This window comes from Phyllobates terribilis, unplaced genomic scaffold, assembly GCF_046119375.1.
Source record: "Phyllobates terribilis strain yellow unplaced genomic scaffold, ASM4611937v1 Scaffold_4__5_contigs__length_816908805, whole genome shotgun sequence".
Lineage (NCBI taxonomy): Eukaryota > Metazoa > Chordata > Amphibia > Anura > Dendrobatidae > Phyllobates > Phyllobates terribilis.
The window spans coordinates 138905346-138932679 of record NW_027362764.1 but is presented as its reverse complement, the minus strand read 5'-3'; the positions used below and the strand labels follow the sequence as shown (position 1 = coordinate 138932679).

Sequence of the window (27334 nt, the reverse complement as noted above, 5' to 3'; positions counted from 1 at the left end):
GTGAACCACAGATGGGTGAGTCTGTAGAACTGTTCACCCATTCTATACCATAGGCATCAGAAGTGTACTCCAAACATGCACATAGTCAAGAAGAGGAGGAAAGCATCTGTATTGACGCCCAAAATTTTTCTAGGTTGGATTTGGGGCAGGACGGAGTAGGGTCCGAGAAGGTTCCAGACCCTCATAACCAATGGGGAGGGAGGTGATCCCGACGAGACTCAGGTACCTGATGCTCATGCGGACTGTCCTGTGCTGTCAGTGCTATATGAGGAGAACGGTCACTCTGAGGGCGAGGAATGGGATAACATATTGGATGATAACGAGGTTGAAAATCCTACTTGGTGTGAACCCTGATTCATGCAGCCGAGTACCTCATCTGAGGAGGTGAATGAGGAAAAAGAGGTTACCTGTTGCCCTTCAGCGCAGACATGGAGTGATGCAAGCACGAGGAGCACTGCATCCTTAGCCACAACTGTTGCTGTGGCCAGCAGCAGTCGTGGGTCTGCAGCTCACAGGGGCGGCAAGGGTTGCCTAGCCTAGGCCGTTTTTGGCCCCACAAGGGATGAGCCAACTCACGTTATGTGCAAATTTTGCAATAAAAAACTCAGTAGAGGGAAAAACTGCAATAATTTGACTACTACATGCATGAACGTTCACATGCGCGAACAACATGCAATATGCTGGGAATCTCACCGCGCTGAAATGTGGATCAGCGGGCCTCAACAACCAACAGCTGCCCCACCAATCGCATCCGCTGCTTCTTCCTCCTCTGTTCCTGTGCCAAATATTGACACCTTGGAATTTCACTCTGAACATGTTGCATCAACTGTGGCAGCAGCAAGGAGCCCTAATGCAGTATGTTATGTTATGTCACGTAGTTTTGAAATGCCTATTAAAATAGTTAGTGGTGACGTTGCCGTCATCATCAGCATCACTATTCCAGTCATCTACATGCTGGAGCAGACTTTGAATAGTGTGCGGCACGAGGTGGTTGTCCCAGGAGAAGAGGAGGATGCGGACGGGGTAAGAATGTCTCAAAGTTCCAGACTGTCATCACACAGTCGGATGCCAAGTGACTTTGGATTCCTGCAAACGAGGGGGTTTGGTGACACCAGACATACTGTTACTGAAGGTGCAAGAGCCGAGGAACAAATGGAGGAGGAAGAGGTGATGGGTGAGCAACAGTCAGAAGATGAAGAGGATAATCATCCCCTCTCCGTTCAGCGTGGTTGGAAGGTGGGGAAGGAGGAAACAAGCATCAGTGTTACACAGCCAACAATAGAGCCTGGCTTTGGACCACCTGGAAGAGCCCGACATATGAGTGTCTTCTTCCTGCACTATCTGCAACATGATCCCCGTATAGTTAAGATTCAAAATAATGCTGACTACTGGGTTGCCATTCTGATAAATATACGTTATAGGAGTAAATTTTGCCAGATGCTTCCCACCCTGGAAAGGGACTTTGTAATGTTGGAGTATCAAAACAAGCTGTTAAGCAACCTTAATAGAGCTTTTCTCCAAGATAGGAGTGAGGCACACAGTGTGCATAGCAGCTGTAGTGTTTCAACCTCTGTCACATCAGTTCGTCAACGCCAAAACATTAGCAACAGCAGCAGAGTTAGTGGCAGAAGCAATTTCTGTGAGTCCTTTCACACATTTTTTAGACCAGCTCGTGCACTAGCACAACAGTGTACAAGTCTGACACGTGGTGAACGACTTGAGAGGATGGTGGAGGAGTATCTATAGCTCAATATGAATACCATCAGTGAGGATTTTGACCCTTTTACATTTTGGTCTTCTAAAATGGATGAATGGCATGAGCTCGCCTGTCAAAGGACTTTAGCACCCCAATTGCAGACTGTACAGACTACGAGATGTTGTCGTTTTTAGTGTGGTGCATTGATCTTGCGGAATTGCAGTCTGTGATATGGCCTGTGTGCCTCGTCTTGCTGCGGCTGCAAGTTTTAGGCCTTCATTTTTTGAAATGTGGAGAATACAGATTTGGTGTCACAATCCATTAGGTTGGCAGTAGTGGAAGAGGTGTCAATCCTAATTATACAATTTCTACTGTACTCAAATTGATGCCACTTTGTTAGTGTTAGGTCCTAATTTAGGGAAACATGAATACTCCAGGTTAGGTAGGTCTCCATCTCCTGGGTTGGCTGTAGTGGAAAAGGTGTCTTTCCTAATTCTACAATTTTTACTGTACTCAAATTGATGCCACTTTGCTGGTGTTAGGCCCTAATTTAGGGAAATGAGAACACTCCTGGTTAGGTCTCCATCTACTGGGTTGGCTGTAGTGGAAGAGGTTTTGGTCTCCTTTACAATAGTTATACTCTAGTTAAATTAATTTTTTGGTGCAGATATTCTTCTCCAGACAGAGGTACACAGACCTGATAAACTCAAAATGGGTATATAAAGCAGACTACATCTCAATTTAAAATTGTTTGGGCCAGATATTCCTCTCCACATAGGGGTACAGAGACCCAATAAGCTCAAAATTGGTATATAAAGCAGGCTAGATCTCCGCTTAAAATTCTTTTGGGCAGATATTCTTCTCCACACAGGGGTACACAGACATAATAAACTCAAAATCGATAAATAAAGCAGGCTACATCTCAGCTTAAAATTGTTTGGGGCAGATATTGTTCTCCATACAGGGGAAAAAAAAAGGATCAGGTACGAGTAGCTTCCTCACCCTCGTCTGTACTGTGCTGTCAGGGCAAGAAGAGGAGGAGGGTGACTTTGAGGGTGAGGAATGGGATAACACATTGGATGATGAAGAAGTTGTAAATCCAACTTTGTGTGACCCCAGAGGCACGCAGCTGAGTAGCTCATCTGAGGAGGCAGAGGAGGAAGATGAGGTTACGTTGCTTCCTATGGCACAGACACGAAGTGATGCAAGCACGAGGAGCACTGCATCCTTAGTGACGACCGTGGCAGTGACCAGCAGCAGTCGCGGATCTGCAGCTCACAGGGACAGCAAGCTATACCTAGCCTCGGCCTTTTTTGAAACTGCAAAGGATGAGCCAGCTCACATCTGCAAACTTTGCGCTAAAAAACTCAAGGAGAGGGAAAAACTCCAATAATTTGACTACTACATGCATGAACCTTCACATGCACAATCAACATGCGTTACTCTGGCAATCTCACTATGATAAAATGCAGACCTCAACAACCATCAGCCGCCTCATCAACTGCATCCGCTGCTTCTTCCTCCTCCTCTGTTACCGTGCCAAGTATTGTCACGTAGGTCACCCAATGCAGAACTTCTGGTTCTCTATCCGCTCCAGTCAGGCTGAGTGAGAGCCCGTCAGCTGTAACGGAAGCTGATATGCATGCTGTGTATGTTTCACCGAGAACATCACATGTTTCTCAATTCACTGTAACATCTGCACCTGCACCTCACTCACGGTCCAGCAGTTTGTCCGGTTCATCGTACTCCGCCCTCTCTCAGTACTGCAGCCAGCTCTCGGTCCCACAGTTGTGGTCACGTAAAAGATTATTTCCTCCCACACATGACAAAGGTAAGAGGTGGAACTCCACCATTTCCAATCGGTTGGCCACGGAAATGGTGGTGTCAGGCCCTAATTTTTTCAACTGTGAACTCTCCTGTATGGCTGCTTTTTTACTGAGCGGGTAACCGGAGAACTTGGGGGAAACCTCTGCAAACACGGGGAGAACATACAAACTACTTGCAGATGTTGTCCTCGATCATCATAAAGGATTTAGCTCATTGTCTAGGAGACCGATCACCACTGCTGTCTACCTTGTGTTGAAGCTTGCAAGGTGTCACGGGTTTACCGTGACAGAGTGGAGCCAGAAGACCACAGAGTCTGATTCCTCCCACTTCCTCCCAGGCCTTTCGCCTTCATATTAATCAGTGCAGGGGTTAATCTGTTCACTTGTGAGCTCCTGGAAGCTTAACGTGATTTAGGATCTCAGCAGATTTGTCTCGTGCATCTCCCCTACTATCATAATGCTGTACCCCAACACATCGCCTTTCGTGGAAACCTTGAAAAGAAAGCTGAAGACCCACTTCTTGTGACAAGCATACAATCTGCGGTAAGCCTCGCTCCAGCATACCGCTGCACAAGTAGCTGTAATCTGACCTACTGTACCCTCACTGATCCATTGTAGATTGTTTGTGCACCCTCGCAGGCAGGGTTCTCTCTCCTCTTGTGCCAGTCGGTGACCCCTTTTCACATTTAACGTGCCACGGAATAAATGTTGCTGTAATAGTAATAATAATTATAGTACTTGTACTCTGGGTCAATTGATGGCACTTTCCAGGTGTCTAACCCTTATTTGATGTGTTTTGGCAGCTTTTATGCCCGTTTGAAGGTGTTGTATATGCTTTTTTTTTGTCCCTCCATTGAATCCTATGGCGTTCAGCAGAGTTCTACGAACATTCAACAAATAAAATCGGTGAATATCTAAATATTCGGCAAACATTTCCGAACCGAACATTGAAATGTTCGCTCATCTCTAGTCTCCATCTACTGGATTGGCTATAGTGGAAGAGGTGTCAGTCCCCATTAAAGTAATTCTACTCTACTGAAATTGATGCCACTTTGGTTTTAGGCCCTAATTTTTTAAAATGTGAACACTCCTGATTGAGTCTCCATCTAATGGGTTGGCTGTTGTGGAAGAGGTGTTGTTCATAATTCTACAATTTCTACTGAACTGAAATTGATGCCACTTTGCTGGTGTCTGCCACAAATTTTTGTAAATGTGGAGAATCCTGATTGGGTGTCCATCTACAGGGTTGACTGTAGTGGAAGAGGTGTCTGTCTCCATTATAACACTTCCAATCTACTGAAAATGATGCCACTTTGGTGGTATCAGGTCTTAATTTTTTTAAAGTGAACACTCCTAGTTGGGTTTCCATCTGATGAATTGCCTGTAGTGGAAAAGGTTTTGGTCTCCATTATACCACTTCTACTCTGGTGAATTTGATGCCACTTTGGTGGTGTTATGTTGTAATTTAGGGAACTATGAACACTCCTGATTGAATCTCCATCTGCTGGGTTGGCTGTAATGGAAAAGGTGTTGGTGCCCATTATAATAGTAATACTCTATTGGAATTAATTCTTTGGTGCAGATATTGTTGTCACAGGGGTACACATGATATAATAGATGGTCTTCTTTCTACCGTGGTATATAAAGCAGGGTATATTTCATCTGTTAATTCTTTGGTGCAGATATTGTTCTCCACACAGGGGTACACAGACATGATAAAATCAAAATTGGTATATAAAGCAGACTACACCTCAGCTTAAAATTATTTGAGGCAGATATTGTTTTCACACAGAGGAAAAAAAAGTTGGGTCCGAGCAGCTTCCTGATACTTGTCACCAGACATTAACACCTGAGGGAGGAGATGATCCTGATGAGACTCATATACCTGAGGGTCACATGGACTGTACTGTGCTGTCAGGGCAAGGAATGGGATAACAAATTCGATGATGATGAGCTTGTGGATCCCACTTGGTGTGAACCCAGAGACCCGCAGCTGAGTAGCTCATCTGAGGAGGTGGAGGAGGAGGAAGACGAGGAGGTTATGTTTAGAGATGAGCGGTGTTCAACTCGAACTGTTCGCCAATATCAAATTCGAGCTGTTTTGGGCGGTGTTCGAGCCGTTCGGCGCACACGAACAATTTGAAAAAATTCGGCTGTTCGAGGTTATGTTCGATAACTGTTCGTGCACCAAAATCATAACTGGATTTTTTCTCAGTAATGCTGAAAATTAATGTTAATACGCAGTTTAAGTGTACAGCAGGGCGGGGGGAGGGGCAGGGGATGGATCTCTGCAGAAATAATGAAGATCTCCATTTTTTTTTCTCTTTCCCGCATTTATAGTGGGGAGGTGCAATCTGTCAGCCTATCAGCAGCGCACACACGGAGCGAAGTGCTTTTTTTTCACACAAGCAAGGGCATGTGTCATTGGCAGTGTATGTCACATGTCCTTGCCCTATAAGACCCAGCCATTTTCCCCGTCGGCACCATTTTCTCACTGCTGCAGCTGCGTGTTAGACAGCACCGCTGTTGCTGTGTGCGCTATACTTTGTTAATTTCAAGCCAATTTTCGCACAAATCTACAGATAGCTTGGGAGTAGGGAATAGTTGTGATTGCAGTCCTTTTAAGGACTAGGTTACATCATTTCCTAAGACTTTTATCAGGCAGGTCTGTGCTCTTAAATAGATAGGTTGGGAGTAAAGACTAATTGTAATTGCAGTCCTTTTCAGGGCTAGGTTACATCAGTTCCTATCACTTTTATCAGGCAGGTCTGTGCTCTTAAATAGATAGGTTGGGAGTAAAGACTAATTGTAATTGCAGTCCTTTTGAGGGCTAGGTTACATCAGTTCCTATCACTTTTTGCCAGGCAGGTCTGTGCCAGTGCTGTGCAAGTTTTTTTCACAGCATTTGGCTAAATCTAGCAAAGCAAATCCTTTTTGTCCTCTTGCAGTGTGTGTTAGTCAGTGGAGAAGCCTATCTGTGTTGCAAGCTACACCACCTGTGTATAGAATACAAATTGTTTTACTGCACCTAGTGAAGTAAAACCTTTTGGGCACAGCACCATTCTATTAGTCCATCTATACTAACCTCCACCAGGTTGCAAATTCAATATAATTTTTTTCTGCATATAGCTCTGAAAAAATATTTCGGCTTGTAGCAGTGTGTGGGACTTGTTCTATTAGTCCATCTATACTAACCTCCACCCGGTTGCAAATTCAATATAATTTTTATCTGCATCTAGCTCTGAAAAAATATTTTGGCTTGTAGCAGTGTGTGGGACTTGTTCTATTAGTCCATCTATACTAACCTCCACCAGGTTGCAAATTCAATATAATTTTTATCTGCATCTAGCTCTGAAAAAATATTTCGGCTAGTAGCAGTGTGTGGGACTGGTTCTATTAGTCCATCTATACTAACCTCCACCAGTTTGCAAATTCAATATAATTTTTTTCTGCATCTAGCTCTGAAAAAATATTTCGGCTTGTAGCAGTGTGTGGTACTTGTTCTATTAGTCCATCTATACTAACCTCCACCAGGTGGCAAATTCAATATAATTTTTATCTGCATCTATCTCTGAAAAAATGTTTTGGCTTGTAACAGTGTGTGAGACTTGTTCTATTAGTCCATCTATACTAACCTCCACCAGGTTGCAAATTCAATATAATTTTTTTCTGCATATAGCTCTGAAAAAATATTTCGGCTTGTAGCAGTGTGTGGGACTTGTTCTATTAGTCCATCTATACTAACCTCCACCAGGTTGCAAATTCAATATAATTTTTTTCTGCATCTAGCTCTGAAAAAATATTTCGGCTTGTAGCAGTGTGTGGGACTTGTTCTATTAGTCCATCTATACTAACCTCCACCAGTTGGCAAATTCAATATAATTTTTATCTGCATCAAGCTCTGAAAAAATATTTCGGCTTGTAGCAGTGTGTGGAACTTGATCTATTAGTCCATCTATACTAACCTCCACCAGGTTGCAAATTCAATATAATTTTTTTCTGCATCTAGCTCTGAAAAAATATTTCGGCTTGTAGCAGTGTGTGGTACTTGTTCTATTAGTCCATCTATACTAACCTCCACCAGGTGGCAAATTCAATATAATTTTTATCTGCATCAAGCTCTGAAAAAATATTTCGGCTTGTAGCAGTGTGTGGAACTTGATCTATTAGTCCATCTATACTAACCTCCACCAGGTTGCAAATTCAATATAATTTTTTTCTGCATCTAGCTCTGAAAAAATATTTCGGCTTGTAGCAGTGTGTGGGACTTGTTCTATTAGTCCATCTATACTAACCTCCGCCAGGTTGCAAATTCAATATCATTTTTATCTGCATCTATCTCTGAAAAAATATTTCGGCTTGTAGCAGTGTGTGGGACTTGTTCTATTAGTCCATCTATACTAACCTCCACCAGGATGCAAATTCAATATAATTTTTTTCTGCATATAGCTCTGAAAAAATATTTCGACTTGTAGCAGTGTGTGGGACTTGTTCTATTAGTCCATCTATACTAACCTCCACCAGGTTGCAAATTCAATATAATTTTTTTCTGCATCTAGCTCTGAAAAAATATTTCGGCTTGTAGCAGTGTGTGGGACTTGTTCTATTAGTCCATCTATACTAACCTCCACCAGGTGGCAAATTCAATATAATTTTTATCTGCATCAAGCTCTGAAAAAATATTTCGGCTTGTAGCAGTGTGTGGAACTTGATCTATTAGTCCATCTATACTAACCTCCACCAGGTTGCAAATTCAATATAATTTTTTTCTGCATCTAGCTCTGAAAAAATATTTCGGCTTGTAGCAGTGTGTGGGACTTGTTCTATTAGTCCATCTATACTAACCTCCACCAGGTGGCAAATTCAATATAATTTTTATCTGCATCTATCTCTGAAAAAATATTTCGGCTTGTAACAGTGTGTGGGACTTGTTCTATTAGTCCATCTATACTAACCTCCACCAGGTTGCAAATTCAATATAATTTTTTTCTGCATATAGCTCTGAAAAAATATTTCGGCTTGTAGCAGTGTGTGGGACTTGTTCTATTAGTCCATCTATACTAATCTCCACCAGGTTGCAAATTCAATATAATTTTTTTCTGCATCTAGCTCTGAAAAAATATTTCGGCTTTTAGCAGTGTGTGGGACTTGTTCTATTAGTCCATCTATACTAACCTCCACCAGGTTGCAAATTCAATATAATTTTTTTCTGCATCTAGCTCTGAAAAAATATTTCGGCTTGTAGCAGTGTGTGGGACTTGTTCTATTAGTCCATCTATACTAACCTCCACCAGTTGGCAAATTCAATATCATTTTTATCTGCATCAAGCTCTGAAAAAATATTTCGGCTTGTAGCAGTGTGTGGAACTTGATCTATTAGTCCATCTATACTAACCTCCACCAGGTTGCAAATTAAATATAATTTTTTTCTGCATCTAGCTCTGAGAAAATATTTCGGCTTGTAGCAGTGTGTGGTACTTGTTCTATTAGTCCATCTATACTAACCTCCACCAGGTGGCAAATTCAATATAATTTTTATCTGCATCAAGCTCTGAAAAAATATTTCGGCTTGTAGCAGTGTGTGGAACTTAATCTATTAGTCCATCTATACTAACCTCCACCAGGTTGCAAATTCAATATAATTTTTTTCTGCATCTAGCTCTGAAAAAATATTTCGGCTTGTAGCAGTGTGTGGGACTTGTTCTATTAGTCCATCTATACTAACCTCCGCCAGGTTGCAAATTCGATATCATTTTTATCTGCATCTATCTCTGAAAAAATACTTCGGCTTGTAGCAGTGTGTGGGACTTGTTCTATTAGTCCATCTATACTAACCTCCACCAGGATGCAAATTCAATATAATTTTTTTCTGCATATAGCTCTGAAAAAATATTTCGGCTTGTAGCAGTGTGTGGGACTTGTTCTATTAGTCCATCTATACTAACCTCCACCAGGTTGCAAATTCAATATAATTTTTTTCTGCATCTAGCTCTGAAAAAATATTTCGGCTTGTAGCAGTGTGTGGGACTTGTTCTATTAGTCCATCTATACTAACCTCCACCAGGTGGCAAATTCAATATAATTTTTATCTGCATCAAGCTCTGAAAAAATATTTCGGCTTGTAGCAGTGTGTGGAACTTGATCTATTAGTCCATCTATACTAACCTCCACCAGGTTGCAAATTCAATATAATTTTTTTCTGCATCTAGCTCTGAAAAAATATTTCGGCTTGTAGCAGTGTGTGGGACTTGTTCTATTAGTCCATCTATACTAACCTCCGCCAGGTTGCAAATTCAATATCATTTTTATCTGCATCTATCTCTGAAAAAATATTTCGGTTTGTAGCAATGTGTGGGACTTGTTCTATTAGTCCATCTATACTAACCTCCACCAGGTTGCAAATTCAATATAATTTTTTTCTGCATATAGCTCTGAAAAAATATTTTGGCTTGTAGCAGTGTGTGGGACTTGTTCTATTAGTCCATCTATACTAACCTCCACCAGGTGGCAAATTCAATATAATTTTTATCTGCATCAAGCTCTGAAAAAATATTTCGGCTTGTAGCAGTGTGTGGAACTTGATCTATTAGTCCATCTATACTAACCTCCACCAGTTTGCAAATTCAATATAATTTTTTTCTGCATCTAGCTCTGAAAAAATATTTCGGCTTGTAGCAGTGTGTGGGACTTGTTCTATTAGTCCATCTATACTAACCTCCGCCAGGTTGCAAATTCAATATAATTTTTATCTGCATCTAACTCTGAAAAAATATTTCGGCTTGTAGCAGTGTGTGGGACTGGTTCTATTAGTCCATCTATACTAACCTCCACCAGTTTGCAAATTCAATATAATTTTTTTCTGCATCTAGCTCTGAAAAAATATTTCGGCTTGTAGCAGTGTGTGGTACTTGTTCTATTAGTCCATCTATACTAACCTCCACCAGGTGGCAAATTCAATATAATTTTTATCTGCATCTATCTCTGAAAAAATATTTCGGCTTGTAACAGTGTGTGAGACTTGTTCTATTAGTCCATCTATACTAACCTCCACCAGGTTGCAAATTCAATATAATTTTTTTCTGCATATAGCTCTGAAAAAATATTTCGGCTTGTAGCAGTGTGTGGGACTTGTTCTATTAGTCCATCTATACTAACCTCCACCAGGTTGCAAATTCAATATAATTTTTTTCTGCATCTAGCTCTGAAAAAATATTTCGGCTTGTAGCAGTGTGTGGGACTTGTTCTATTAGTCCATCTATACTAACCTCCACCAGTTGGCAAATTCAATATAATTTTTATCTGCATCAAGCTCTGAAAAAATATTTCGGCTTGTAGCAGTTTGTGGAACTTGATCTATTAGTCCATCTATACTAACCTCCACCAGGTTGCAAATTCAATATAATTTTTTTCTGCATCTAGCTCTGAAAAAATATTTCGGCTTGTAGCAGTGTGTGGTACTTGTTCTATTAGTCCATCTATACTAACCTCCACCAGGTGGCAAATTCAATATCATTTTTATCTGCATCAAGCTCTGAAAAAATATTTCGGCTTGTAGCAGTGTGTGGGACTTGTTCTATTAGTCCATCTATACTAACCTCCGCCAGGTTGCAAATTCAATATCATTTTTATCTGCATCTATCTCTGAAAAAATATTTCGGCTTGTAGCAGTGTGTGGGACTTGTTCTATTAGTCCATCTATACTAACCTCCACCAGGATGAAAATTCAATATAATTTTTTTCTGCATATAGCTCTGAAAAAATATTTCGGCTTGTAGCAGTGTGTGGGACTTGTTCTATTAGTCCATCTATACTAACCTCCACCAGGTTGCAAATTCAATATAATTTTTTTCTGCATCTAGCTCTGAAAAAATATTTCGGCTTGTAGCAGTGTGTGGGACTTGTTCTATTAGTCCATCTATACTAACCTCCACCAGGTGGCAAATTCAATATAATTTTTATCTGCATCAAGCTCTGAAAAAATATTTCGGCTTGTAGCAGTGTGTGGAACTTGATCTATTAGTCCATCTATACTAACCTCCACCAGGTTGCAAATTCAATATAATTTTTTTCTGCATCTAGCTCTGAAAAAATATTTCGGCTTGTAGCAGTGTGTGGGACTTGTTCTATTAGTCCATCTATACTAACCTCCACCAGGTGGCAAATTCAATATAATTTTTATCTGCATCTATCTCTGAAAAAATATTTCGGCTTGTAACAGTGTGTGGGACTTGTTCTATTAGTCCATCTATACTAACCTCCACCAGGTTGCAAATTCAATATAATTTTTTTCTGCATATAGCTCTGAAAAAATATTTCGGCTTGTAGCAGTGTGTGGGACTTGTTCTATTAGTCCATCTATACTAACCTCCACCAGGTTGCAAATTCAATATAATTTTTTTCTGCATCTAGCTCTGAAAAAATATTTCGGCTTTTAGCAGTGTGTGGGACTTGTTCTATTAGTCCATCTATACTAACCTCCACCAGGTTGCAAATTCAATATAATTTTTTTCTGCATCTAGCTCTGAAAAAATATTTCGGCTTGTAGCAGTGTGTGGGACTTGTTCTATTAGTCCATCTATACTAACCTCCACCAGTTGGCAAATTCAATATCATTTTTATCTGCATCATGCTCTGAAAAAATATTTCGTCTTGTATCAGTGTGTGGAACTTGATCTATTAGTCCATCTATACTAACCTCCACCAGGTTGCAAATTCAATATAATTTTTTTCTGCATCTAGCTCTGAAAAAATATTTCGGCTTGTAGCAGTGTGTGGTACTTGTTCTATTAGTCCATCTATACTAACCTCCTCCAGGTGGCAAATTCAATATAATTTTTATCTGCATCAAGCTCTGAAAAAATATTTCGGCTTGTAGCAGTGTGTGGAACTTGATCTATTAGTCCATCTATACTAACCTTCACCAGGTTGCAAATTCAATATAATTTTTTTCTGCATCTAGCTCTGAAAAAATATTTCGGCTTGTAGCAGTGTGTGGGACTTGTTCTATTAGTCCATCTATACTAACCTCCGCCAGGTTGCAAATTCAATATCATTTTTATCTGCATCTATCTCTGAAAAAATATTTCGGCTTGTAGCAGTGTGTGGGACTTGTTCTATTAGTCCATCTATACTAACCTCCACCAGGATGCAAATTCAATATAATTTTTTTCTGCATATAGCTCTGAAAAAATATTTCGGCTTGTAGCAGTGTGTGGGACTTGTTCTATTAGTCCATCTATACTAACCTCCACCAGGTTGCAAATTCAATATAATTTTTTTCTGCATCTAGCTCTGAAAAAATATTTCGGCTTGTAGCAGTGTGTGGGACTTGTTCTATTAGTCCATCTATACTAACCTCCACCAGGTGGCAAATTCAATATAATTTTTATCTGCATCAAGCTCTGAAAAAATATTTCGGCTTGTAGCAGTGTGTGGAACTTGATCTATTAGTCCATCTATACTAACCTCCACCAGGTTGCAAATTCAATATAATTTTTTTCTGCATCTAGCTCTGAAAAAATATTTCGGCTTGTAGCAGTGTGTGGAACTTGTTCTATTACTCCATCTATACTAACCTCCGCCAGGTTGCAAATTCAATATAATTTTTATCTGCATCTAACTCTGAAAAAATATTTCGGCTTGTAGCAGTGTGTGGGACTGGTTCTATTAGTCCATCTATACTAAACTCCACCAGTTTGCAAATTCAATATAATTTTTTTCTGCATCTAGCTCTGAAAAAATATTTCGGCTTGTAGCAGTGTGTGGTACTTGTTCTATTAGTCCATCTATACTAACCTCCACCAGGTGGCAAATTCAATATAATTTTTATCTGCATCTATCTCTGAAAAAATATTTCGGCTTGTAACAGTGTGTGAGAATTGTTCTATTAGTCCATCTATACTAACCTCCACCAGGTTGCAAATTCAATATAATTTTTTTCTGCATATAGCTCTGAAAAAATATTTCGGCTTGTAGCAGTGTGTGGGACTTGTTCTATTAGTCCATCTATACTAACCTCCACCAGGTTGCAAATTCAATATAATTTTTTTCTGCATCTAGCTCTGAAAAAATATTCGGCTTGTAGCAGTGTGTGGGACTTGTTCTATTAGTCCATCTATACTAACCTCCACCAGGTGGCAAATTCAATATAATTTTTATCTGCATCAAGCTCTGAAAAAATATTTCGGCTTGTAGCAGTGTGTGGAACTTGATCTATTAGTCCATCTATACTAACCTCCACCAGTTTGCAAATTCAATATAATTTTTTTCTGCATCTAGCTCTGAAAAAATATTTCGGCTTGTAGCAGTGTGTGGTACTTGTTCTATTAGTCCATCTATACTAACCTCCACCAGGTGGCAAATTCAATATCATTTTTATCTGCATCAAGCTCTGAAAAAATATTTCGGCTTATAGCAGCGTGTGGAACTTGATCTATTAGTCCATCTATACTAACCTCCACCAGGTTGCAAATTCAATATAATTTTTTTCTGCATCTAGCTCTGAAAAAATATTTCGGCTTGTAGCAGTGTGTGGGACTTGTTCTATTAGTCCATCTATACTAACCTCCACCAGGTTGCAAATTCAATATAATTTTTTTCTGCATCTAGCTCTGAAAAAATATTCGGCTTGTAGCAGTGTGTGGGACTTGTTCTATTAGTCCATCTATACTAACCTCCACCAGTTGGCAAATTCAATATAATTTTTATCTGCATCAAGCTCTGAAAAAATATTTCGGCTTGTAGCGGTGTGTGGAACTTGATCTATTAGTCCATCTATACTAACCTCCACCAGTTTGCAAATTCAATATAATTTTTTTCTGCATCTCGCTCTGAAAAAATATTTCGGCTTGTAGCAGTGTGTGGTACTTGTTCTATTAGTCCATCTATACTAGCCTCCACCAGGTGGCAAATTCAATATCATTTTTATCTGCATCAAGCTCTGAAAAAATATTTCGGCTTGTAGCAGTGTGTGGAACTTGATCTATTAGTCCATCTATACTAACCTCCACCAGGTTGCAAATTCAATATAATTTTTTTCTGCATCTAGCTCTGAAAAAATATTTCGGCTTGTAGCAGTGTGTGGGACTTGTTCTATTAGTCCATCTATACTAACCTCCGCCAGGTTGCAAATTCAATATCATTTTTATCTGCATCTATCTCTGAAAAAATATTTCGGCTTGTAGCAGTGTGTGGGACTTGTTCTATTAGTCCATCTATATTAACCTCCACCAGGATGCAAATTCAATATAATTTTTTTCTGCATATAGCTCTGAAAAAATATTTCGGCTTGTAGCAGTGTGTGGGACTTGTTCTATTAGTCCATCTATACTAACCTCCACCAGGTGGCAAATTCAATATAATTTTTATCTGCATCAAGCTCTGAAAAAATATTTCGGCTTGTAGCAGTGTGTGGAACTTGATCTATTAGTCCATCTATACTAACCTCCACCAGGTTGCAAATTCAATATAATTTTTTTCTGCATCTAGCTCTGAAAAAATATTTCGGCTTGTAGCAGTGTGTGGGACTTGTTCTATTAGTCCATCTATACTAACCTCCGCCAGGTTGCAAATTCAATATCATTTTTATCTGCATCTATCTCTGAAAAAATATTTCGGCTTGTAGCAGTGTGTGGGACTTGTTCTATTAGTCCATCTATACTAACCTCCACCAGGTTGCAAATTCAATATAATTTTTTTCGGCATATAGCTCTGAAAAAATATTTCGGCTTGTAGCAGTGTGTGGGACTTGTTCTATTAGTCCATCTATACTAACCTCCACCAGGTGGCAAATTCAATATAATTTTTATCTGCATCAAGCTCTGAAAAAATATTTCGGCTTGTAGCAGTGTGTGGAACTTGATCTATTAGTCCATCTATACTAACCTCCACCAGGTTGCAAATTCAATATAATTTTTTTCTGCATCTAGCTCTGAAAAAATATTTCGGCTTGTAGCAGTGTGTGGGACTTGTTCTATTAGTCCATCTATACTAACCTCCGCCAGGTTGCAAATTCAATATCATTTTTATCTGCATCTATCTCTGAAAAAATATTTCGGCTTGTAGCAGTGTGTGGGACTTGTTCTATTAGTCCATCTATACTAACCTCCACCAGGTTGCAAATTCAATATAATTTTTTTCGGCATATAGCTCTGAAAAAATATTTTGGCTTGTAGCAGTGTGTGGGACTTGTTCTATTAGTCCATCTATACTAACCTCCACCAGGTGGTAAATTCAATATAATTTTTATCTGCATCAAGCTCTGAAAAAATATTTCGGCTTGTAGCAGTGTGTGGAACTTGATCTATTAGTCCATCTATACTAACCTCCACCAGTTTGCAAATTCAATATAATTTTTTTCTGCATCTAGCTCTGAAAAAATATTTCGGCTTGTAGCAGTGTGTGGGACTTGTTCTATTAGTCCATCTATACTAACCTCCGCCAGGTTGCAAATTCAATATCATTTTTATCTGCATCTATCTCTGAAAAAATATTTCGGCTTGTAGCAGTGTGTGGGACTTGTTCTATTAGTCCATCTATACTAACCTCCACCAGGTTGCAAATTCAATATAATTTTTTTCTGCATATAGCTCTGAAAAAATATTTCGGCTTGTAGCAGTGTGTGGGACTTGTTCTATTAGTCCATCTATACTAACCTCCACCAGGTTGCAAATTCAATATAATTTTTTTCTGCATCTAGCTCTGAAAAAATATTTCGGCTTGTAGCAGTGTGTGGGACTTGTTCTATTAGTCCATCTATACTAACCTCCACCAGGTTGCAAATTCAATATAATTTTTTTCTGCATCTAGCTCTGAAAAAATATTTCGGCTTGTAGCAGTGTGTGGGACTTGTTCTATTAGTCCATCTATACTAACCTCCACCAGGTTGCAAATTCAATATAATTTTTATCTGCATCTAGCTCTGAAAAAAATATTTCGGCTTGTAGCAGTGTGTGGGACTGGTTCTGTTAGGCCATCTTTACTAACCTCCACCAGGTTGCAAATTCAATATAATTTTTTTCTGCATCTAGCTCTGAAAAAATATTTTGGCTTGTAGCAGTGTGTGGGACTGGTTCTATTAGTCCATCTATACTAACCTCCACCAGGTTGCAAATTCAATATAATTTTTTTCTGCATCTAGCTCTGAAAAAATATTTCTGCTTGTAGCAGTGTGTGGGACTTGTTCTATTAGTCCATCTATACTAACCTCCACCAGGTTGCAAATTCAATATAATTTTTTTTTGCATCAAGCTCTGAAAAAATATTTCGGCTTGTAGCAGTGTGTGGGACTTTTTATCTGCATCTAACCCAGCCAATACTTTTGGGCTAATACCACAGTTTGACCACTCAGCTCTGCTCGGTTCCCATCCATTGTTTTTGGTGAAAACAACTCCAGAGTTGTCAATTAGTTAACCACCAAATTGAGTGGAAAAAGGCCTGCTGCTGGTGAAAAGGGGAATAGGAGTGTTGGGAAGGGAAAAAAAGGTTGTGTCCGTGGGGTAGGTGTTAAAGCAACAGTAACATCTGCAGAAGAAAGACCATCTTCCAGCCAAACTAAGATGTCTACTTCTTTTAGCGGACAATGTGATAAGATCCCTTTCTTAAGGCCACGCCAATCGCTACAAGTTCCAGATGAGGCACAAAAACAGCAGGTGCTTCAACTGATATCAAGTGCTCCTTTAAGTGGGCTCTCCTCCACCTCAACTTCAACATCACAAATATTCCAGTTCTCAGAGGTGTCACCCCAATCGCACTTGCTTCCTCACAGCTCCCAAGTCTCCAGCTGCCCATCTGAGTATGGGGTAGAACAGATGGTTGAGTCTGCAGAGCTGTTTACTCATACTATAGCCTGGGAATCAGAGGTCGGCTCCAGAGCTTCTGTGAATCCAGACAAGGAAATGATCTGCACTGATGACCAGTATCTTTATGAGTCTAATCCAGGACCAGACGCAGAAGGTTCTGACCATAATGTAGACCCTCATTCCCAAACTGTAACTCCTGTTGGTGGAGACAATGAGGAAGACGATGATGAGACTCAAATACCTGATTGGAGCGACAACTTTAGTTTTTTGTCAGGGCAGGAAGAGGTTGGCTCTGAGGACGACATGTGTGATAACACACAGGGTGATGATGACGACGTTGGAGATCCCACTTACTGTCAACCCACAGTCAGCCAGTCGATGAGGTCAGCAGAGGAGGTGGAGGAGGATGCTAGTGATGACGAGGTCAGGTTGCGCCTTCCTGGACAGAGACGTAGTACTGTAAGCACGTCAACAACTGCATCCTCAAACACAGCTCTGCCTCTGACCACAAGTCGTGGTGGCTCTTCAGGTCGCATGGGTGCTAAGCCTTGCATAGCCTGGGCATTTTTTCAGATCGATAAGGATGACCCAACTCGTTTTATCTGTAACATTTGTCAGCAAAACCTAAGTAGAGGCCAAAAAATTCATAGTTTGAGTACTTCATGCATGAACCGGCACATGGATATGAAGCATAAGTGGCAGTGGGAAGCTCACTGTGCTACAATGCGGCCTAGCTGGCCGGGCCAACCACCGTCTGCCAGATCTTGTGCATCCGCGGCCTCTTCATCCTCTTTGACTGGGGTGACAGCAGTCACACCTGTTTTGGGAAGCAGACATGCCACCTCTTTACCCGCAACAGCCAGCGTGATTGGCAGGTCATCATTTTCTTTGGGGGTGGAAACACCAGCTGGTGTTCAGCGCTGTCCGACATCGATAGCACCACCTTGTGATCAAGGCAACCTAACATTTCCGCCTGCATCTTCCTCACAGACCGGCAGTTTGCCGGGGACACCCTTATCAACCCCGTCTAAGCACAACAGCCAGCCCTCGGTCCCTCAGATGTGAACAAGTAAAAGACCATTTCCTCCTAATCATAAGAAAGCTAAGAGGTTGAATTTCACCATCTGCAATCTCTTGGCTACAGAAATGCTGCCTTTCCGCATGGTGGACACAGAGGATTTTTGAGACCTTATTTCCGTCACAGTGCTCCAGTACCAGATGCCCAGTCGGCACTACTTCTCAAAGAAAGGTGTGCCTGCTCTCCACCAGCATGTCGCACACAACATCACCGCTTCTTTGAGAAACTCTGTGTGTGACAGGGTGCATTTCACCACAGACACTTGGACGAGTAGGCATGGACAGGGGCGCTACATGTCGCTGACTGGGCACTGGGTAACTATGGTGACAGCAGGACAAGGGGCTGCTGTCCAAGTCTTGTCGTCCCCACGAGTTGTGCGTCAATCCTCTTTATCTCTCTCAAAGTTCCTCCACTGCTTCTGCCTCCTCAACCTCCTCTCGGTCCTCCACCTGCACCCAAAGCCTGTCTGGTCATGCCACAAGCTTTCTAACTGCGCAGAAGGGATCCTGCACACCTCCTTACTATGCTGGCAGCAGGGCTCAACGTCATCAGGCGGTTTTTACTTTAAAATGTCTGGGAAATGTGAGTCACACAGTTGAGGAGTTGTGGTCAGCTCTTGAGAACCAGTTTCATGAATGGTTGTCTCCACTGGACCTGAAACCAGGGAACGCCGTGTGCTACAATGCTGCAAACCTGGGTGTGGCCCTTCGCCGGGGCAATGTCACACACGTGCCTTGTATGGCTCACGTGTTGAACCTGGTTGTCCAGCAATTTTTAGCCCACTATCCCAGACTAGATGGCCTTCTGCAGAGGGCACGGTCGCTGTGTGCTCACTTCCGCCGTTTGCATCCCACAGCTCAGCGACTTACATCTCTACAGAAGTCATTGGGCCTGCCCCTTCACCGGCTAAAATACGATGTGCCTACCCGGTGTAATTCAACTCTGCACATGTTGCAGCGACTGTGGCAGCACCGACAAGCCCTGGTGCAATACTTTCTGATGTATAGCCTGTGCCAACGAGATCCAGAGGTGGGGCAAATCACGCTGGAGGAGTGGTCTCAGATCCGGGACCTATGCACCCTTCTGCACAGTTTTGAAATGGCGATGAAAATGTTTAGTGCTGACGATGCCATTATCAGCATGACTATTCCGGTGATTTACATGCTGGAGTACATGTTAAACAGAATTCTGAGTCAGGTGGTGGCACAAGAGGAGGTGGAGGAAGTAGAGGAGGAGGAGTTGTATGCGGAAGGGCTAACATCTGCATGGTCCAGCCGGTCGGCAGCACCAAGGCGGCAGGCATGTGAGGATGGGGGAGATGGTTTTACCAGGGCGCATGGTAGCAGCCAAACTAGTGAGGAAGGTGCAGGAGCCCAGGAAGAAGTGGAGGACGAACTGATGGAAGACTCATCAGATGAGGGAGACCGTGATCACATTTCTGTTGTGCGAGGTTGGGGGGAGAGGGCAGAGGAAGAAAGCATGATTATTACCTCGCCACCAACACAACAGGGACTTGATGCTCATGGATGCGCAAGACACATGAGTACCTTCTTGCTGCACTACCTGCAACATGACCCTCGAATTGTGAGAATTAGAAATAATCCTGACTACTGGGTTGCCACACTCTTAGATCCCCGGTACAAAAGTAAATTTGCAGAAATTATTCCTGCCATAGAAAGAGATGCACTCATGCAGGAGTATCAGCAGAGACTGTTGCAGAATCTTACATGTGCTTTTCCACAAAACACTAGTGGTGCACGTAGCGAATCTCACAGTTCTAACTTGCCAACCGTGGGACCGTTCAGCACTCAATACGTAACAGAAACACAGTATCTGCTGGTAACATCAATTTTGCGGAATCATTTCACCACTTTTTTAGCCCATCCTTTGCAAGGCCACAGGAGACAAGAAGTCTGACACAAAGTCAACGCCTAGAGACCATGGTACAGGAGTATCTCCAAGTAAACACTGAAGCCATGACTGTGTCACTGGACCCTTGCTCTTTTTGGGCTTCCAATCTGGATAAATGTCCGGAGTTCGCCACTTATGCCTTATAGATCTTGTCATGCACCGCAGCCAGCGTTCTGTCTGAACGTGTGTTCAGCGCTGCTGGTGGTGTGCTGACAGATAAGCGCACGCGGCTCTCCACTGATAATGTAGACAGACTCACGTTCATAAAGATGAACAAATCATGGATCCGAAACGACTTTTCTACCCCTGAGTCATCCTGGGGAGAGTAAAAGCTTGATGATTAGTTAAAATCACCTCACCAACCGTTTTAAGCTTTCAAATTACTAATCATGTTTATCTGTATCTTGGCTGTAAAATAATTTGGGCCTTGTAGCAGTGTGCAGTATTATTCTATTAGGCCATCTATACTAAACTCCACCAGATTTAAAATTACTAATCATGTTTATCTGTATCTTGGCTGGAAAATAATTTGGGCCTTGTAGCAGTGTGCAGTACTGATTCTATAAGGCCATCTATACTAAACTCCACCAGATTTAAAATTACTAATCATGTTTATCTGTATCTTGGCTGGAAAATAATTTGGGCCTTGTAGCAGTTTGCAGTACTGATTCTATTAGGCCATCTATACTAACCTCCACCAGCTTTCAAATTAATAATAATTTTTAGCTGCATCTAGCCCGGAAAATAATTTTGGGGCTCCTAGATGCGCAAGACACATGATTGCCTTTTTGCTGCATTACCTGCAACATGACCCTCAGATTGTCAGAATTCGAAATAATCCTGACTACTGGGTTGCCACACTCTCAGATCCCCCACACTCTTCGATCAACCTTTTCATTTTAATAAAGAACAAAAAAATGGTCATTTTTGAAATTATAAGCATTAGCAGGTTATTAGGAACTGAAATCAAACAGTTTTCAACTCAAAACTTTATTCTAGGTGATGTTACATTTGCACATAGGACCCCTTGTTCGAAAGGAGCTTCTGAACTCTCTCGTCCATTGAATTTGTCAGGTTTTGGATGGTTTCTGCTTCAATTGTTTTGCATGAGGACAGAATACCCTCCCAGAACGGTTGCTTAGATGTGAACTGCCTCCCGCCATCATAGACACTCCTTTTGATGATGCTCCAGAGGTTCTCAATGGGGTAGAGGTCAGGGGAGCATGGGGGCCACACCATAAGATTGTCCCCTTTTATGCCCATATCAGCCAGAGATGCAGATGTGTTATGTGCAGCATGAGACGGTGCATTATCATGCATGAAAATGATCTTGCAGCGGAATACACGGTTCTTCTACTTGAACCATGGTAGGAAGTGCTGTTTGAGAAACTTCACATACATTATGGAGTTCATATTTACCCCTTCAGGGATCTTAAATGGGCCAACAATCTCTCTCCCCATGATTCCAGCCCAAAACATTACTCCACCTCCTCCTTGTTGGCGCCGTAGCCGTGTTTGCATGGGGTGTCCATCAACCAGCCATCATCCACTCCATCCATCTGGACCATCGAGCGTTGCACGGCACTCATCGGTGAACAAAACAGTTTTGAAGTCAGTCTACATGTATTGTTTGGCAGACTGGAGCCGTTTCTGCTTTTGTACAGTGGATAGAGGAGGTCGACAGGATGGCTTACGCACAGCTGCAAGCCTCTGAAGGACCCTGCATCTTGTTGTTCGGGGGACGTTGGAGGCACCAGCAGCTTCAAAAACTTGTCTGCTGCTATGACAAGGCTTTTTTGCCGCTGCTCTTTTAACCTGACGTAATTGCCTGTAGGAAAGAGTCCTTAATTTTCCCTTATCAGCACGCACACGTGTGTACTGTGAATCAGCTACATACTTCTTGATTGTATAATAGCAGGAGACAACAAGAGCTTTTAAATGCAAATACGAAAATTCTTTATTAAATAAATATATCAATTGTAAAAATTTCACATAGAGTCAATAAAACATCTACAATGTGTACAGGACAGAAGCAGACACCCCAAACGGACACCACTCCAAGGAGTAAAGTGGAAGGTAATAAAGTTAACAAGTATACAAAAGCCACATATCAGCACATTAACCACCTAGCAGAAAGACTATTAGGAGGTAACATTAGATGAAGGGGAGCAGAAAATGCTGCTAAAACACCCCATAGCTAATCAAAAGCCAATCAGAGGGAACACTGAATGATAGCCCTCCTGAAAAATTGTGCTGAACTGGAACAAAAGTGAAACCAGTAGTGGACACTTACCCAAGGATAGGAGACCCCCCAGTGGGATGAAAGGGTGCTAAAACAACTTCCCAACGATCATTTCACTTTGACAGTGCGTTGCTTTCTCAAGGGAAGGTGTAGTAGTGTCCTTCCAGGACCTTTATGTATCCCCGGCAACCGGTCACGTGACAGAACACATGACCCGCGACTGACCAATGGTGTAGCTGGAGGTGGGGCATACACATCACGCAGGCCACGCCCCCCAGACTCTCTCCCGGCAGTCAAGCCCGTATATTGCACACACCACAGACAATCAGCTGTGCCGACTGGTGCAGTGCATGCACAGGCATGGAGACACCGGGAGGCGGTGGGGGGACGCGACCCCGGGAGGCGCATGCGCTCCACAGAACCACCAATGGTGAGCATATTCACCAATAATGCAAAAGAATAGATAGTCAGTAACCCCTTGGTACAGATAGTGGGATAATATGGATACCATTAAATATTCAATATAGAAGAATAAAACAAAACAACAATTAATAGTGTTTTCACCACAGCTAGAAACAAGGGGGAGAGACACAATTGAAACAGACATAATGGAGAGTGATTGTAAAATCTCCTCAAAGCGAATGGTCCATATTGCAAGAGGCATTATTGGTAAATGTTAGGTTGCTTTTGGAAGCCAGAAACTGGAAACAGGAAGGGTCCTAGATGAAATATAAATTAATTAATATAGACAATAATAAAAAACATAAATAAAGAAGGACAACAAAAACAAAAAAATAAATAGAAAACTAAGCACCAAAACATCAAATAAAAAGAAAATAAAAAATGTATGACCACAAAGAATGATAAAGAGTGAACATTAAAAGAAAACGAAAACAATAACCATGGGGGGAATAAAATAAAATAAAGGGAGGGGACAGCACTGGATATAAGTAAATAACACCAAGTAATGAGGAGAAAATAATTTCTTCTTTAATTTGTAAACAAAAGAATGTATGGTCAGTACAAAAAATACCAATGAGGGGAAGGAGGGAGAGGGGGAGAAGGAAGGATTGGGGACAACACAGAGGTATGTCTACAGGAACGGCGCAAAACTGAGGGATTCATTAAGACCATTAGGGGCCATGGTGTCAAGTACAACAATCCATCGTACTTCGCATTGTGCAAGGAGTTATTTGATATTGCCACCTCTCGTCCCCAAATGTACCAAATCTATACCTCTAATCTTAAGAGATCGAGGGTCACAATTATGATGATCTTTAAAGTGGCGAGGGATCGTTTTAAGATCCGAAGTGTCCGTCACATGTCTTGCTGCACAGATGTCCCTAACATGTTCACGGACCCTGACTCTGAGCTCTCTGGAGGTGAGTCCCACATAAATAAGGGGACATCCACATGTAGCATAGTAGATGACATTGCTACTGCTACATGAGATCCAATGTAAGATCTTAAACTGTCGGTCACCTCCAGCAGAGTCAAAGGTCTTACAGCGAAGGACATTCGTGCAAGCAAGGCAGTGGCCACAAGGGTAACACCCTAAAACAAGTTTAAAAGAGGACAGAAAAGTATTATTGGGGGGGACGTAGTGGCTCTTTACAATAAAGTCACTTAGATTGCAGGCCCTTCTAGATGTCATAGATGGTTGCTCGCCCAAAAAATTAGCCAAAGACGGTTCAGTGCTAAGGATGGGCCAATGTTTCACCAAAATTTCACGCATATTTCTCCACTGACTGTTATATGTGGAGATAAGTCTGATTTTATTGTTCCCCATGTCCTGTCTTTTTTGTTGATATAATAATTTGGATCTGGGAGTTTTCTTAGCCCTAGCGTAACCTCTCTTGATTGAACGTCGGCTATAGCCGCGTTGTAGAAACCTATTCTGAAGGTCCTGTGCCTGTATCTCGAACCGATGGTCGGAGGAACAAATCCGCCTCACCCGGAGGAACTGTCCGACTGGGACGGCCCTAATTGTGGTGGGATCATGGGCAGATGAAGCATGAATAAGAGCATTAACTGCTGTTGTTTTTCTAAAGACGTCAGTCTGGACTGACGACCTATGGTCGACCTCCAGGCTGACGTCCAGAAATTAAATTTTTGTTGAATCATATTTATAGGTCAAACGAATATTCATGTCATTTTTGTTAAGTCTGTCCATGAAAGTCCCAAGCTGCTGCGTCGTGCCCCTCCACAAAAACAAGATATCATCAATGTATCTATACCAGCACAGCACATGGTCAGCGGCCCAAGCCCCCTTGCCACTGAAAATGTATCTCTCCTGGAAGGACACTAATACACCTTCCCTTGAGAAAGCAACGCACTGTCAACGTGATACGCGCGTTGGGAAGTTGTTTTAGCACCCTTTCATCCCACTGGGGGGTCTCCTATCCTTGGGTAAGTGTCCACTACTGGTTTCACTTTTGTTCCAGTTCAGCACAATTTTTCAGGAGGGCTATCATTCAGTGTTCCCTCTGATTGGCTTTTGATTAGCTATAGGGTGTTTTAGCAGCATTTTCTGTTCCCCTTCATCTAATGTTACCTCCTAATAGTCTTTCTGCTAGGTGGTTAATGTGCTGATAGGTGGCTTTTGTATACTTGTTAACTTCATTACCTTCCACTTTACTCCTTGGAGTGGTTATCCGTTTGGGGTGTCTGCTTCTGTCCTGTACACATTGTAGATGTTTTATTGACTCTATGTGAAATTTTTACAATTTATATATTTATTTAATAAAGAATTTTCGTATTTGCATTTAAAAGCTCTTGTTGTCTCCAGCTATTATATGTATCTCGGAGCTAAGCTGCTGTCCCGGCACGTTCTTACCTATTGGTATTGACGTACCTTCAGCAACCATGAATTTGGGTTTTGTGTTTCTAATACTTCTTGATTGTGCGATGATCAGGATGAAGTGTCTTGGCAATGTTGATTGTAGTCATGCCTTGTCCTAAACACTCCACAATTTGTTGCTTCTCAGCAGCCGACACATCCTTTTTCTTTCCCATTTTGGCAGAAAATGTAGGCTGCTTAATAATGTGGGACAGCCTTCTTAAGTAGTCTTGCCGTTCATTGGACATACCTGCCAAACTAATTAGCACAGGTGTCTGCAATTGCTTACAGTGATATAAAGAGCCCTGACACACATCACCATCAATGAGTTTAACTGACAAACAAAAAATTCTTACCTTATCACTCCTAAACACTTTTTGCATAATAATTTGGAACACAGTGTACATGTGCTTTTCCACAAAACACCAGTGGTTCACGTAGTGAATCTTACAGTTCTAACTTGCCAACCGTGGTCTGTATGGAGTTGTTCAATAAAGGGCCCAAAATTAAGATAACATAGACGGGAGAGGTCTCTATGAATACGAATTCCTAAGTATTTGATACCCTGTGAGGGCCAGGCAAAGGGAAAGTTGGACTGGATGGAATCCAGTATGGATTTGGGGAGGGAGACATCGAGGGCCTCAGACTTCGCTGCATTGATTTTAAAATTTGACCATGTAACAAAATGATCTATTTCAGCCATAACAGCAGGGATGGATATATGTGATTGAGTGATATATACTAGGACATCATCAGCAAATGCAGAGCACTTGTACTCGGTGCCTCCCACCTCAATCCACCTAATATTGGGGTTATGGTGAATTGATGAGAGCAGGTGCTCCATCACTAGGATGTATAAGAAAGGGGACAGAAGACATCCCTGCCTTGTCCCATTGGTGATTATGAAAGGTGATGAAAATGTTCCATTTATCTTCAGCCTAGGTGACGTATTGCGATACAGGGCCATGATTTTGCCTATAAAAGGGTCCCCTAGACCCCTACCCCAAGCTTTTAAAGAGAATAATATATGGCGAGCCAGGAGACTCTATGGAATGCTTTCTCAGCATCAAACGAGAGTATCTAATTACAAATTTTTAACTGCATCTAGCCCAGGAAATACTATGTGCCTAGTAGCAGTGTCTGCTAGTCAGCGGATTATCCCAGCTGTTAAGCAAGCTACACCACCTGTAGTTTGGACACTTAATTTTTTCAAAGGAAATGGTTCGGGCCCCCGGGACACTCAGTGAAGAGCATCGGGGAGGCACCCCAAGGCACAGGGGCTGGGACTGGCGGTAGGACGCCTTGCGGTGGACCACCAAGCTCGATCCTTATAAAAGCTTTTTAACTGCAGCAGCTTTAGTGGACGCTACTGGAGCTGGAATTACACAGCTGCTTGCATGAGACTTGCCCTCCAATAGGGACCGAACCGAACTCAAACACTACGGGGGTGGCTCATCACTACTCCTGAAATGACTTGGCTTGCTCCTTACCCCAGTGGAATGGGGGATTTCTGCCTTTGGGGGACTGCCCGACCAGGAGGTCTTGCAGAATAGCTGCTTTCTTGGTGTAGTCCTTTACAAACCTCCGGTAGTATCCTACTAGTCCCAAGAACAAAAATGTCCAGGAAGGATGGGAAATTTTTAAAAATGAGATTCTCAAAGCACAATCGTTAACAATCCCGAAAAGTAGGAAGAATGGGAAGCATTTAAGGAAACCAGGATGGATGAACACAGAACTTAAACACATGCTAAAAAGAAAGAAAGAAATGTTTATTAAATGGAAAGAGGGAGGCATATCTAAAGAAGATTATAATGCAGTCTGCAGATCCTGCAGGGCACGTATCAGGTTAGCTAAAGCTGACAATGAATTAAGGCTTGCAAGAGATGTCAAAAGCAATAAAAAAGGATTTTGGGGGTATGTCAAAAGTAAAAGAAAAGTCAAAG

General features: G+C 41.7%; 1 protein-coding gene across 3 annotated transcripts in view; it reads left to right on the top strand.

Annotated features, from left to right (window-relative positions):
• Positions 1 to 27334, top strand: part of LOC141265120 (ATP-binding cassette sub-family B member 5-like) — a 1140380-nt gene that overhangs the window by 740451 nt on the left and 372595 nt on the right. The window lies entirely within an intron of this gene.